This window comes from Pseudopipra pipra, chromosome 8 (genome assembly GCF_036250125.1).
Source record: "Pseudopipra pipra isolate bDixPip1 chromosome 8, bDixPip1.hap1, whole genome shotgun sequence".
NCBI classification, from domain to species: Eukaryota; Metazoa; Chordata; class Aves; order Passeriformes; family Pipridae; genus Pseudopipra; species Pseudopipra pipra.
Genome location: NC_087556.1, coordinates 14,672,961 through 14,686,308, shown reverse-complemented (window position 1 = coordinate 14,686,308; position 13,348 = coordinate 14,672,961). Strand labels below are relative to the sequence as shown.

General features: G+C 35.8%; 1 protein-coding gene across 7 annotated transcripts in view; it reads left to right on the top strand.

The window, feature by feature from the left end:
- LRMDA (leucine rich melanocyte differentiation associated) overlaps nucleotides 1-13,348 on the top strand; it is a 667,757-nt gene that overhangs the window by 48,564 nt on the left and 605,845 nt on the right. The gene's annotated exons all lie outside the window — the stretch shown is intronic.

The window sequence follows — 13,348 nt, the reverse complement described above, 5'->3', positions numbered from 1 at the left end:
CAAATCTTGTACTCTTTCCATACCCATCATCCTCATATGGATTTATGAAATTTATATGCTGATGTTTGCAACTCTGAGCTTATCTTCTAACTATTGGAATAGTAGCTATTGAAGTAATTTGTTTGGTAGCACTCAAGAGTACTAATCAACAGTCTTTAGTTTGTGTTTCCCTGTTTCTGTGAAAATATTATGAGCTTTTAAAGTTACATCCACGTCTGCATGCAATTAATGTAAGAAACAAAAGTGTCTCCAAATATGTGTAGGTTACTTGAAGTAAGTTCATTGTCCACATCTTCACAGTTACATAGACAAACTTGGGGAATTCTGGAAGTATAAATATCCTCCTCCTTTAAAGCAAAATCACAGCATTCTTATACTCATTTTGCTTTGTTGTGGTTTCTCATGTCTGGGAGTATATTTTTCAGTAGTATTTGCCATGGTAGTTAGCAGGTTCTTTTCCTGCCTAATGCTTCCAGACATCCTTTAGATGACTTATTCTTAAGAATCTCAAAGTTATTTTAAACTGAAATCATTATTAAAAAAACCTGAGCATTTTATCTCTGAAATACAAGACACAATAGGAGAAGATTTCAAAATGGGTATTTGAAACATGCCTTCTGGGAGAGGAAACAAATCTTGAAGATTAAATTTTAGTAAAGTTGGATGCAGGCCTTCTGGTGAAATGTGTAAGGATGTACAGTCTTACTGATGATTTCTCATTTTCAGAATTGCTACAAGTGCCTTGGATGGTAAGTTTCAGGAGTAATTTCCTCTGAGGCTTATTTTATGGGGATTTTGTTTTGGTTTTGTTGTGGAAATTGTCTGTAATTCCTTAGAAATTCTCCAAGCCAAGCATGGATGCAGATGGCATCCAATAATTGCAGGGGATCTGGCTACCTAGTGGCTTCATGGTATTATCAAAGTTACCATCAAAAAGGCGCAATGTTTACTACTCTGATTAAAGCTTGTCCAGTGCAATCCTGCAACTCATAATTGATCACAAGTCACAGAAAATGCCTATCTAACTTCATTACATCCAGCTTACATATAAACTCTACTTATCTTCCTTTCACAGAGAAAAGTTTTTCTCAATGGAGAATCCATTTAATGTGAGCCCTATGTTGTTTTTACTTTTCCTTAAATGTTTGAAAAATGAAACATAAGATCTGAGAAGTTGTCAACATATAAATTTCAATCATAAAGTAAGAACAGTCTAAGTTCTGAATAGCTTGCAGAACTTGCTTTGTTCTGTTATGTGTTTCTTTAGTAGTTTGAGACCTCCCGATGAGTAGATTCTGTTCTGTGCCATCAGTTCTAACCTGTTTTGTTGCTCCTACCATAATGCTGGGATTTTGGAAGCATGCAGGGTGGGTATTTCACTTGTTTGTTTTGATATGTTCTAATGATGGTGTATTGGTTTGCAAATATAGGGAATTTCTCTGCTGCTCGTCTTTGCTAACCTTTCTAATTGCTCTGTACTCAGTTCTTCTCAAATCATTCCTGTGCTGCCTGACTGCTACCTTGGATGACCCAGTGATGGACAGTTGTGCTGGCTTCCACTTTATTCCCACAAATTCTTCTATTCTGTGTGGCTGCAAAAGTGTTTCCTCTGCTTCCAGGTATCTTATCTCACGTGATAGCATAGTGCCTGCCAACCATATGTTTCTACAGCACCTAACTGTACTTTTACCTTCTCCTTAAGTCAATAGGACAGTTATTGCTTTCAGCACATCAAGGTGGAGCTTCACAAACGTGTTACTCTGTTGCAAGTCTGTTGTAGATGGTGCATCTGTTCTTGGCTTGCTATGTCCGAAGAGCATATACATACTTGAAGACTAGAGAGGGAAAAAAATTTATCATGTTGCTTTTCTGTCCTTGTTAAAGCTGATAGGTCTAATATAATAAAAGTGCCTGTTACGGTCATGAACTTTAAATTAGGAGGCTCAGGATTTATGTTGCATAAGGAGACAAATAAAGTATGTTTTATATATCTGTAGAGGAGGAAGGTAAATATGATGGTATTTCTTATAATTTATAAGCCCCATCAGTAATAGAAGTCTTGAAGTGTATTAAACTTAATCCTTATGTTAAGGGCTTTGTCCTATTTTCCTGTTATTTTTCACAAATGCTTCATCAACCATCGTAGTCCTGTAAAGTGATTTCTGTGTAGAGGTCATAGTGGAGAACTGTAATCAGAATAAACCTAAGTTTATACTTTGTGGACAAATAATAATTACTTGACTAAGAAGAAGCAAAGAGCATTACACAATTTCATAAAAGCCAAAAAGAAGGGAAAAAAGTAAAGAAGGGTGAATGCTTACCTTTGTTATTAATATGTGGTTTACTTTTATTTCATGACTTCTGTCACACAGAGCTGTCCTTCTGTTGAATGGTCTGAATGTCCTTCAGGCATAGATCACATTTATTCTTGTTTTAAATGTGAACAAGTATTAATTTACTCCACTGGAAAGGAAATAAGATTACAACAAAGGAAGTTCATGTTGGAAAGAGTCGAAAGGACTTTTATATTGATACTGGCTTTGCATTTTGATAACTCTTTGTGATGCTTTCTTATTGCATGACTCCTACTGGAGGGTGGTGATACATTATGTGAAAACAAATGTCTTGGGAACAAAAATGTCCTTTTCTGCCAAAGCTGGAGGATGGTTCTGGCTCTTTTTTTTTTTTTTGTTGTGTTTTTTTTTTAATTAATTATTCTTAAATTTTTTTTCTCCCCCCTCTCCTTCAGAGAAGTCCAAGAAAACTGACACTGACAGAAGACAAAAATGGTTTTTATGATGACATCATGTATTACCCAAGCAAATATGTTTTGTGAAAGATTTTTTTATGGTGTTGAAATAAAGAATCAATGAATCATTCTTGAAGGAACATTGGTTCAGATTATTATGACTTCTATTGCCACTGCCCCACCCCTGCTTTTCCTTTTCTACTTTGTCTGTTTCTGGGGGTCTTAATACTGATGCTATCTACAAATGGTTGTGAAAGAAACTACCTTCAGTCCTTAAACATAGCTGCTTCATATGGATTGATGTTATGCAAGAATAATCTCTGCCATGAGACTGGAGGCCATAGCCAGCTATAGCAGTATTGGTGCTGATTTACTGGCTCCCACAGCATTTCATTGCAAACTAATTTGGAGGTGTAGTAAGTTTGCTGAAAAACAGTAGTAGCAGCATCTATTAATGGAGGTTGAGTTGTTTTCTTACAGGTATCCATTTATAGATATCTGATTTAGTTAAACTGAACTTTGGCTATCAAATGCTGTGCATAAAAGCAGTCACAGTATTTGTTGAGATGATGTCCTCATGAGCAGCAGAGAAAAAAGCAGATGAATAAAATACAGACAATATTGCAACACTGAATCAGTTAAAAAGAAAGCAAACTGGTAAAGTTATGTAGATTACACTGGTTTTACAGATAATGCTAGACAATAAGGCTAAAAGGGAGTTGAAGTTCTGTGAGTGGCTGGAAAGTGGTGATGACTCGGTGTAAGTCTCAGACTGTGACTTGAACAAAATTCTCAGACCAAATACCAGTATCTTGGCTGAGATGCTAGGGGAGCTGGGAGGCTGAGCATCTGTTGGCTGCTGGGGGTACAAATGATTACAGAGACAGGGATGTCACATAAACCTTGTAAAAGCCTTTTCCTTTGCTGTTAGGTAAAAACATGGAAATTTATGGCTGTTTCATTAAATTCTTTCAATTTGCTGTAGTTCTTAACTCCAAGGAAATAGAAAATATACAAAAACAATTGTGGAGATTTCTAAATTGGCACTTAATAAATGTTGCTTGATCCTTCCATAGTCAATAATAGTTAGCCAACTGCACTCTGCCTAGTTCTGAGGACCCAATGTAACCTTTTTACTAAAAGAAAAATAGCATAGATTTAAATAGCTGTTTGTGCAACACATCTGTGCTAAAAAGAACCCAAACCAATGGTACAACCCAATTTAAGCTTGACTGTGATGACTGTGTTCATAATAAGCAACTCCTCATTTTTTGAATTTTTTTTCCTGTTGTATAGATTGGACCTTTGATATAAAGTAAGTATTTAAACATTTTTTGCTATTATGTACCCTACTGAATATACCATACATGCAATTGCCTTTCCAGCTAATGCTGTTCTGTGGAGGAGGGGCAGGGTTTGCAGTGGCACACAACCTTTTCAGAAAGTTTGAAACTTGGGAGTTTGTGTTGTGTCAGGCAAGATGCTTCCTATCAGTTTGTCTGAAGTGTTTTGTCACTGCAGAAACATAAGAAGAGGAAGGTGCAGCTGTTTCCACAAAAGCAAAATCTGGAGCCTCACGAGTATGTGGAAGTGTTGCCCATGGGCAAGGCAGGGGCTTCATGCTCATGGTGAATTCCTGACTTGTTCAGTGCAAAGCATCGAATCTCTTGCCTTACCTTTGCCAGGAGTCAGTGCTTTGCAGGGAACTAAGAGTTAATGTACCTTATTTCTGTACAAAGCAAGTGCTGCCATGTGATTTGGAGTCCTATCCCTCATTTCCCCTCACTTTGAGCAGTTGTATGCTGTATCTTACTTCGTAATTCTTGAAGAGTCAGGTTGATTGATTTTTATTTAATATGTGTTAGGCCTCAACCTTTCCCCAGTCTCCTTTTAACCTTGTCAGACTTCTCTCTGGTATTCCTCCTTCTCCTATTTTGAAACCATTAAATTGTTGTAATATAAATTGATTTACACCTCAGCTTTGGTAAGTATTTTTGAGAAACATGGAGAAACTGATGCATGCAGAAAAAATAGTTTTCTTTTGAGGAGACCCTGAATGTTCTGGGCATAGCTGTGAAGACTGAGTCCTTGCAAACTTTTGGGTATTTTGTAACTTATTCAAAATAGTCTATATAAAGACTACAGCAAAGTTGGTAAGAATTCTTTCATCATCTATAGTAAACATATAGTAGCATAGCAGTACTATCTGTCTGCCTACATATCTATATAGCACATATCTGTCTGTACCGTGATGTAGACTGTTGGGCCACCTGAAAAGATGCCTGTTTTTTTTTTCCAGTTAAGTGACAGTCGTATAGCATGCACTTAACCATGTTCTTAATTGTTTTGTAATACAGGAGTGGAATTAGTGTCCTCGTGTGGTTTGCTGAGTCAAGATTTGGTGGATTCCTCTGCTCGTGTTTCATGCTGTTAACTCTCTACCGATGTTCTTTCTGCTAATAATGATAAAGTCACAAAGCAATTATACTCCCACAAGCTGTCCTTTAATAACCTTTGTCATTTGTCAGAATGCATTAGGCCCTTGCAAATTTTTACAGAGAAGCTGTTGGTCTTCATGAACTAATAGAGTGCTCTGATGTGCCAGTTCATCCTCCTTGCCAAATTGCTGTTGGTTCAGAGGGGAGCTCACTTCAGTTTAAAGAAATATCTTACACCTCTTTCTATTAGACCAAAGGATTTTCAAACAGGATCGAAATCTAGGTTTTAAGCTTTTGTAATGTATGTTAAACTAGAAAATGCATAATGATCTTCATATTCTAAATGGTGGTGGTCTTCTCATAACCACATATTTGTGATGCTACACGTCTGTGAGCACTGGGGACTTAAAATACTGCTGTTTGTACTACAAAGGTAAATGTAGTATACACAGTGTGATTCTGTCTTCTCCAATTATTTTTTTTTCTTAAATTAGTGTTACAATTGCAAGAAGTCAAGGTGTATTCCTCCTTGTAATTTACCAGCATGCAGTGGATAATTGGGGTTGGCATGTTCTTGGGTTACCTGCTATAAAGGCAAGTACATGGGAGGAAAAGAGAGCAACTCCCTGTAAAACTGTTTAATATTTTGGTACCTGTCTAGTGTTAAGGATTAAAAGAAGTGATAATTCTATTGCAGTGGAGGTAATTTAAGTGTCTAACTTTCCCTTCAACAGACAGAGAGCTCTGATGCTTAGAGTAACTATTGCGTCTCTACTGCAGGGATTGCTTTCTCCTTGGTAAAATCGTGTTGAAGCCAGATGGATCACTGTTACTTTGTAGATGTGTACACTCCAGTATTCAATTCTTGGGTACCCAAGGAGACAGATAAAGTATATAGAAGCCAGTCAAATAAACATGCTTTGCTGACCTCTGACTGGAGCTGGGATATATCAATAAACTGTATTACAGTTTTTAGTACAGTAGTCTGTGACCTTTTGAAATATTGAAATGTATTTTAGCAGTGTTTCTATTTGGAAAATAAAACTTTAACATGGTCTGTGTTGCACCCTTCTACCTGTTCTGATGGGGTTAGACTAGAGACTATGCATGTCATTAATGAACAATGTAATTCACAAGAAATACATCTAAATTAGTAGGTAAGCAACCATTACAAAAAGTTATTGACTTTGACAGAAGTCTTTTGTATCTGGTATCTTCTTTGGAGCAACTGTTATTTCTTTTTTCTTCTAAATATATTTTAATTTTTTTTAAATTGCTTATCCTACCTGTGCTACTTCATTATTGTAACAAATGGGGTAAACTGTGCATCAGAGAGATTTCATTGTTATGCTGCTGGTGTTTCTGTTACATCTTTTCTCTCTCTGTTGCTTGCACCGATATGCACATATATGTATTCTGTCACATTGTTGAGCTGTTAGTCTCAATACTGTGTGTGTGGCTTTTATTTTTATTTTACAAATACCCATCTGGCAACTGAAGACAAGTATTTTGTCGACAGATTAGAAAGGTTTAAGGTTTTTGAAGTTTGCACGTCCTGTGAAAAAGACAGGTCAATTTTTTCTCTCTGGGCATCTGTCTCTCATAAGCTCATAAATTGCTCTTGAAGCTAGATAGAAAAAATACTGAAGGCAACATCATATTTAAGAGTTTAAATGTGCTGATTGGAGTGTCTGAGAGCCTAACCTCAGGCAAAAGGTCTCCTGTTCAGTCTTTTTGACTGATGTAGAGTGGTCCACTGTTAATAATTTAGTTTTGAGACCTACTAAATGAAAAATAGGAGGCTCATAGCATCAGTATCACTGTTGATCTTCCCTAGAAAATATGAACTCGTTGTATTTTGATGTATGTTTCCATTCTTTACACACTTGACTGTTCTCTAATGTAGCCACTGCATCTGAATTTTTTCCTTAATGAGCAATGTTTTTATGTCTACAGAACACATAGCTTGCCCTGCAGGACCTTATGTTCACTTTTAGTCTGCTCTATTTGTGTAGTAAATAAAAAATGAGTAACACTGCCATTAGCCATTTTATATGCATTGCTCCTGACCATGCTTGTGAGTAATCTGCTGAAGAGTGTGCACGTCTTCAGTTTGTAGCAAAATGGGGCCTGTAATAATTTCATCTTTTAAATTAACATAAAATGCATGGCAACAGATGGAACCTTTGTTTAAACAAGGATTTTGATGGCTGTGTAAAAGCAATGTGCTATAGGTTTAGGTCCAATCCTTGCCAGATGCAAGTGTGTTGTGCTTCAGTCTCCCATTTTAGTAGGTATAAAAGAGATGGAATGCAAGTTGGTTTATCCCTAGATTGTCTCCTGGAGTTCTAAAGCTTATATGCTTTAATAAAGGATCAGTATTTTGCATTATTGAATGTCTGGGGCAACTTTGGCAAAGATGTGTGAGGCAAATATTTCTTGTGTTGTTTGAATGATTGTTCAGCGAGGAGGGTTGTTTTCTTAGAAAAACGTGACATCAGATTACACAAAAAAGTTTTGAAAAGTTATTTTTATTCTCTGAAAATAGGTGTATTTTCTGAAATAGTGTATAGTTTTTATAGATTTTACAAGTGAACACTAATTCTTCTGAAGGTAAATAATTATGTATGTAGTCAGGAGCTTGCTGAAGAGCTTTTTTGCTTTTTTAAGAGAGTGTGAATATCAGAGAGTTGAACAGATACTCTAAGATGTATAGCTCATTCAAAACTCTTAAGAGTGCAGAAACAGTAGTGAGGAAACAACCTGTTCTTTTATTGATTATGTTATTACTTTTTAAAACTTGTCTGGGTTGGCTTTCTTTATTGTTTTTCTTCCTGATATTTCCCAGTAAGGATGAAGATACACCCTCAGTAGAACCTTGATATTTTATAAAGTAAGACAGACTCTTTAGAAACCAATATAATTATTCAACTGCATCTCTTAATACTCAGTCTAGATATGGGATATGTATTTAGAATAACCCTGAAGGTCAGATTTTAAGTGCCTGTGTTCTAGATCCGTGTTGAAAAAAATATACAACTGCTAGTGAGGATCAAAGTGGGTTTTAAGCTCTTTAAGCATTTACTGTATCTTTGGAAATAGATTGAACCCTGGTAGCAGCTATTATCTTGCTTACAATTAATGTTCACTAAAGTAAAGATTTATAAAAATGAGCATTTAAAAACTTCTCAAACTTCCTAATTTACCTGTACTAGTCTGAAATTGGTGCTGAAACAGAGGAGAAGAAGGAGATAAATGGACAATTACTGTGACTCCAGAAAGCCCTGGTTTTGTCTCTGTTGAAGGGGGTTGTTTTCCCTTCTAATCGCCTCAGAAGTGTTGCTGCCTGTCCCTCTTTTTTTAGTCTGATTATCAGAGCTCTATTTAGATTTTTGTTGTTGTCCACTCCTGTTGATTTTTTTCCATCTGCAGCTTATATGCTTTCTACCTCTCATTAAAATATTCTTAAAAAATTGAATAATTCTAAATGAGATGCCTGTAAATCAATAGACAATGTTTCCATGTCAGTGCACCAGGCTTTCTCTTTAAACAAAAAGATAGTGTTTGTGGTTTGGGGAAATAGAGGAAAAGGGATCATATATTTCTTCACAATAAAAGATAATTAGGTTGTCTTAGTAAAGTTAGGTCATCTCATTAGCTGTGTAAAAGCATATCAGAAAGGTACACATTGCGCTTTTCCTGTCTCTTAATTTCCTTAGATGCTAACAGGAAAAATAATGTGTGGAACAGGACTCTTGTTCTGTTTGGTACTTAATACTCTGAAATTGAGCATGGTTACCAGCACTTCCAGTATGGGAGGTGAGGAGATAATGAGGCAAATTTTTTGTCCTGAATTTGGACATTGTAATTTTATGTGTGTGAATTTCCTTAAGGTATTTGAGCATGTTCCAGTTTTGCTATTGTGAAAGCGGAGAAATTGACCCTGCTACTTCATTATTTTTTGGCAAACTGAGATGCCTTGGGCACGTTTGTGCTGCTTCTATGACATGTGAAGCAGTCTGAGGTAGCTTCTTTAACACCTCAGCTGAAGAGGGCAAAGAGAACGCTAGGCTCCTTCAGTCTTGGCTTTCTATACAGTCTTCTGGGAGAAATATTCACAATGTCTGCATAAGGAACTCATTGTAAACGACTTGAATACTTCCTGTTGATTAGAATTGCTGGTGTCACATATCTGTTGAAAGGAAGAAGTTAAATTTCTAAGGAACCATGGAGTATCAAGATACTGATTTTTATCCCAGTGATGTTTTTTGATGGTTACTTCCATATGTTGTTGTTCGTACTGTGCTTACAGACTGAAAACTTTCTCTATAATGTACAAAATTTGTAATCTAGGTAGGACTTGCAAGTCCCATTCTCTCAAACCGAAGCATAGAACTTAATTCCTGTTCAAGGATACAACAAACTCTGCATCTCTGTTCCCATTTTTAACTTTTTTTTTTATTCCACTCAGTGAAAGAGAAAAGAATATTGAAGGCTGGAAAGGGCCTCATCTGGCTATACCTTAAAGATAAATTCTAAAATCTGGTTGCAAAATCTGGTCATTATTTCAGCTGCTGCATTTCTCTCTTTCTTTTTGTCTCCCTGTTCCCCGAAAAGATTGGCTTGAGTATAATAATTCTGAAAGTTATGGGAGGTGGCTCTCTATCCTTTTCAAAGCAAGGCATTTCAAAAAACAGTGATATAACTATTCCTTGACATTCAAGCTGAGCATGTACCTCCTTGTGTTTTCTTTTTATTCATAGAGCCTAAAAGGATCTTCCTGAAGGCTAATTGTACTTCACTGAAAGAACCTTTATTTTGCTACCATACTTATTACCATACTCCCTAATTTTTTATTATTTTTTGCTGTTTGACTCTCTCTCAAAAAAGAAATATTCTGATGGTTGAGTGAGCACAGCCAAAGTGGCGAAACCTTCTCATCCCCACCCCATCCCATCCAAGGTTTACTAGCCAAAGGGATGAATAAGAAAATGTGGATGTGTAATACATTACTTAACCCCTCTTTGCCCTATACTTGAATTTATAAAATAGAGATTAAAATAGAGACTGAAACCACACCAAATGCTGAAGCTTAATGCATGTTGGTAAATCTTTTACTACTGCCAAGTGTACTACAGAAATACCGTTAATGTTATCTGAATTATGTCATTCTTTGGTCAAAAATAGAATCAAATATGTTCTTGCTTGTGCTGCAGAATTTATGATTCAGCATATTGATTTCCATCTGTGATGATCTTACAACATGCTAAACTTGGTAGGAATCTGTCAGAGCATTGGTGCAATATTTTATTACTAATCAAAGACAAAAACATTTCTGGTCCAAGAATTACAAAGCATGTTATGTACTTGATATATAGAGTTAAATTTGTCTTCCCATGCCCCAAGTAAATTGCAAATTAACACTAATAAATCACATTGCAGCAGTTGGTAAGAACTGAAAGTATATTAATAATTAAATAGTCCTTTTCAGCTGCCTCTCCCCCCTTCCCTTTTTATGTGATGATTTTCTAGGCTCAAAATCAGCGTGTCTCATGCAGGCTACCTATAATATATAGTTGTTTCAAATCAGCTTTACTTACTGAGCTTTTTCTAGTAATGGAGCTCTGTCAGCAAAAAGCATATGCACCAGCAAATGATGAACGATGGACTTGTGTCAAATGGAAGCTTGAAAGGTGCTTCTGTCGTTAGATGGATTAGTCTGAACCAGGAGTTCAGAACTCCTCAAGTGTAATTGTTTCAGAGAAAAGGTATCCCTGGATTGATAGGGGATGCTAAGCATTGAGAGTTGGAGGAAGAACTACTTCATCAGATGCAAGTGAGGGTTTACTAATACACAGGAAGGACAGGCTTTGCTGTTACAATATTGCTGGCTTGATATTTCTGTGAGTTTTCCTTTTTTTTTAATGTGAAATATTTTTGGGATTTTTTTTCTTACAAAATTAGCAAGCTTAATTCCATTGTGTGGCTATTTGTAAGAGTAATTTCAAAATAATACTTTATGTTTTTCATACACTTTCTAAAAATGTTGGTTCTTGTTTCAGAAGTGATTTTGTTAGCTATGAAACCACTTTAACCTGCTATAGTTATTCTATAGCTACAATTGATTATTGGGGATTACTATTTAAATGCAAAAAATTCTCGTGTGAACTGGGTGCAAATTGTAATTTTATATATATAGTGTTCTAACACTGTAGTTCATTAAATATATCATGCTCTTGTGTTGTTAATATGTCAATCTCATTGGGAAGAAAAAATATGCAGGGAAAGAAATTTACATTAAGAATTAAACTTTTGAAATATTTTTTGGTTTTTTTTTTGTGTGTGTATATCGTTTTGGCTGTGCTTTAAATGGGTCTGCCATGAGAGTGTTCAACAAAAGAATAACTATAAGCAGTGAGGCTTTCACTGCTCCTCAGTCTTTCCGTTGTGCCAGTTTTTCCTTCTCTTCTGCTTCTTTGCAATTGTTAGCCTTCATGTGAACTGAAAGGTACTTCAAAACACTGGAAGAAAATAGTCTGAAAGCTTCATGCGCATTTGCTTCATAGTAAAGAGAAGTGAAGAAGTTGAAGACTTTTTCCACTGACAGGTGTTTGTGTGTCAGAGCAATGAATGCTTTTGATGGCAAACCCACTTGCTTTTCTTCATTGTACTCTTCTTTCTAAATATTAAAAAAAAGAGACAAATTCTGACAACAAAAAACAAAAATTATCCAAACTGTATAATAGAAAGCTTGCTTTATTTATTTATATTTTATAAAAGAAGATATTTAAATTATTTCAACGGCTATTCACTTTCTTTCTGTGTGGGTAAAAAAGACAGCAGTTGAGCAGTGCCTGAGAAAGGTGAAGGTACTTGTGAGTTGTATTCTTCATTATGGTACAAAAATATTGTTATCTGGTGATTAGGTGCAAAACTGCATTGTATTAGAGATTGCAGACCCTCCTTTAAAATAATATATATAGAGTCCCATCTTACAGAGCATAAAACTATTCTAAATCACCTCTTTTTTTAAAACATTGTTTTCACATTTTTAAATCCCGTTGTGTTAGTTTAATAGCATGGCACATGTCTGTCTTATTTACAGTTTATAATCTGACTAAAGACAATAATTGAAGATTATTTTGCAGGTGCTGTATGTTCTGATCTTTGGTTGTTTTCATATGTTAAGCCGTGCAATGCAATTGGATCATATGGAATTGTATATGCATCAATAACACAGTCAAATCGACCATGTGGAAGAGATTAAAACCAAGAGCTGAGAAAAATATGACTTAGTAAGCCTGTTATTTCAAACGTAAGAAACCCCTCTCCTGTTTAATATGAAAAAAAGTTAACTAAATAAATAAATACCCGGTTTGGTTGTGATTAAGTTAATTTTTTCTTTCCATTAACAGTGAAAGCAATCAGAATGATGGTTAAAAATGGTACTAAAGTGAAGTCTAAACTTATGTAGAGAAATGTTTGGCAGAAGTGCTGGGCTATTCATTCTTGCAGGAAATAGAAATAGGTGCCATGTAAATTGTGCTGCAGACTGGAACTGACCCAGTAGTATAAACCAGCCCTTTTCAGGAATACTGATCAAACCACAATGGGCAGAAAAAGCAAATGTGGAGTGTGAAGTAAGCAGAAAGCAGGTTTAATCCAAACTAGTTTTCCTCTTTTACCTCAAAGCATTTTCAGTATATATGATCCAGTTTTCACTATCTAGCTTTTGTGGATAACTTCGAAAAATACTGTCACATTATCTTTGATGGGAAAATGAAGTATTATTTCAGAATTTCTGAAAATCTTCACTTTTCTGTACAATATATCTAGAGGTTTATTTAATAATACCTTTCCTTCCAGAACCTGGTAAAAGTTTTCTGAGGTCAGGCTTTTGTTATATTTATGTTTTTATTTGTGTCACTTTAATGTGCAAGAATTCACTAATAGCACTTTTGAAAGGGATTGCAAAGTAATGTGTCTGCCTTATTACTATTGACTCCTAAAATACCTAGGCTTCTGAAAGTCTCAGCATAAAATACTCTCTCAGGCAAGTGAGAAGTGAGCTCCAATGTGGAGTCCCCCAATGGGGAAGGGAGCAGGTGTTTCCCAACATGGTCCTGTTGAGCACAGGGCTGCACTAGCAGGCATATCCCTC